Raw genomic sequence first — 2,500 nt, forward strand, 5'->3', positions numbered from 1 at the left:
TTTATAATGCGGGGAAATACTGGGAAATAAATGAGATGTTCTATTCTTAAACGAACAGTGAACTTAACTGGTCTAAACACCTGTAAATTTTGTAAGATTGCGGGCTGGCTAGGGTTGACACAGAGCCACAAAACTCGTACCGGAATGAACCACCTAAAATTCGAACATCATTACGTAAAATAGCGCTATAATACAATATTTAATATATTATAAAACATTCAATTGAATTTTACCAGTTTGTAATATCATATAACATACCAAATACAAAATTAACCTAGAGAAATATCTCATACGTCTGGCAAACCGGGTGATGATGAACCGAGCCGATCCGGCAGCATACCGCTAGGGGGGTGCTTAGGGCCAAAATCTACTATACTGTATTTACCGCTACTCTTCGGTCTGGTGGGTGTGCAGCTTGCAAGCCTGTAGCATGGAACAAACAGTGCAAATTCGTATTAAACCCACTCCTGGGTTTCCAACTGTTTAATGATTATGACACCAATAGTCTTCCTTTTTTAAGATGCTGTTAACAACTGTTTCGAAACTTTAGATGACTTACTAATACAATAAAATATCTGACTTTCGTACTAATGTCTGTTTCGATATTGGGTAAATATCTTGCCGTATTAATATTCCTCACATAATCAAATTTACTGTAATATGGTAGACTTGAGGGTACACTTGGGCACACTATTCTATCTTCTTTTTCATCCTCTTTTTAATAGTTTATGTAAGTGAAAGATATATTTTAATATTGTTGCTGCTCTTAAAATATTTTAATTTAATTGTTCATTATTTCTCATGTAGTTTGTTTATTTCCTTTTTTTCCTTTCCTCAATGAGCTTATGGCATCCTACTTTTCCAACTAGGATTGTAGCTTAGCAAGTAATAATAATAATAATAATAATAATAATAATAATGTGTAGGCTAAAGGGCTCTATTGAATAATTTTGAAAACGAACATTGTATAAATGACACAGTCCACCAATGAATGTGTGTATACACAAACACATGGCGAGAGGAAGTGGTTTAAGAGAATTTACTGGTAATTCATCGGAAAGGTGTGGTTTGTTAATTATAATGTAGACGGTCATTAAAATTACTAGGCTAGTTTTCGAGGAAAACTTAAAGGTGTGAGTAATAAGGACAATATATACCTAAATGCAAACAAACACACACACACACTCACACACACAGATCATCATCATCATCATCAGTTGTTACTAGCCCACTGCAGAACAAAAGACTCAGATGTGTCCTTCCACTCCAGTGTCTGTTTATGGTCTGCCTATGCCAGTCTATACTCGCAAACTTTCTTAGTTCGTCATTCCATCGTCTTCTCTTCCTTCCCCTGCCTAAATGCAAACACACACACATACATATCAACATCATCTGTCACATGTCCAGTCTGTTTATGGTCTCTCTATGTCAGTGTATACTCGCAAACTTTCTTACTTCGTCATTCCATCGTCTTCTCTTCCTTCTCCTGCCTAAATGCAAACACACACACACATATATATCAACATCATCTTTTACTTCTCCACTGCAGAACAAAGGCCTCAGACATGTCCTTCCATTTGCGTCTGTTTATGATCTTTCTGCGCTAATCCACAACCACACACTTTCTTAGTCCGTTAATCCATTGTCTTCTTTTTCTTCCTCTGTTTCTTTTGTAATCTCTAGGGACCCATTCTGTTATTCTTAATGTCCATCCATTACCTGTCATTCTCATTATATGTCCTGCCCATGTCCATTTCTTTTCCTTACATGTTGCTAGAAAATCATCTACTTTAGTTCGCTCTCGTATCCATGTTGTCTTTGGCCACAAAAGCCACTTATAGCCTTGTCTTTTACAATTAAACTTCGTATAGAATATCCTTTTAAAAAACTTGATTCATGAAGCAACAGCTAAAGGAAGTTAAGGAAACACATAAGTTACGTAACAAAGGACAGTGAATACTTCGAACAGATAATAAACTAAAAGGGTCCTCAATAGAACGCAGACCTCCGCTGCGGCAGCTTATTTCTCGACTTTGACCTTTAACCTTAACATGTATTAATTGGTGTGGATTTTCATATACTCAAATATGAACCAAATTTAAAGTCTTTGTGATAATGATATCCAAACTTTTGGCTGATTACGTGAATTGGACATTTTGCTTGACCGTGACCTTGGCTTTTGACCTTGACCTTCCAAAATCTGGTCCTTTCCAGCTTTTTACATAACAGTTGATCCCTACAAGTTTCATTACTCTTCGATTAAAATTGTGGTCAGGAAGCTGTTCACAAACAAACACACAAACAGGAGGTAAAACATAACCCCCTTCCAACTTCGTTGGCGGAGGTAACAAGATAAAGGGAAACTATCAGACAACACCAAAAGCTTAATAAAGAAAAAGATAGGAAATGAGGGTAAAATCCAAGAGAGATGAAATAGAATTAGCAAAACTATACAAAAAAAAAAAATAAATAAATAAACTGATAATATAAAAAAACAGAG

General features: G+C 35.8%; 1 protein-coding gene across 2 annotated transcripts in view; it reads right to left on the bottom strand.

Annotated features, from left to right (window-relative positions):
- LOC137624290 (heparan sulfate 2-O-sulfotransferase pipe-like) overlaps nt 1-2,500 on the bottom strand; it is a 337,135-nt gene that overhangs the window by 35,451 nt on the left and 299,184 nt on the right. The window lies entirely within an intron of this gene.

Source organism: Palaemon carinicauda, chromosome 2 (assembly GCF_036898095.1).
Source record: "Palaemon carinicauda isolate YSFRI2023 chromosome 2, ASM3689809v2, whole genome shotgun sequence".
NCBI lineage: Eukaryota > Metazoa > Arthropoda > Malacostraca > Decapoda > Palaemonidae > Palaemon > Palaemon carinicauda.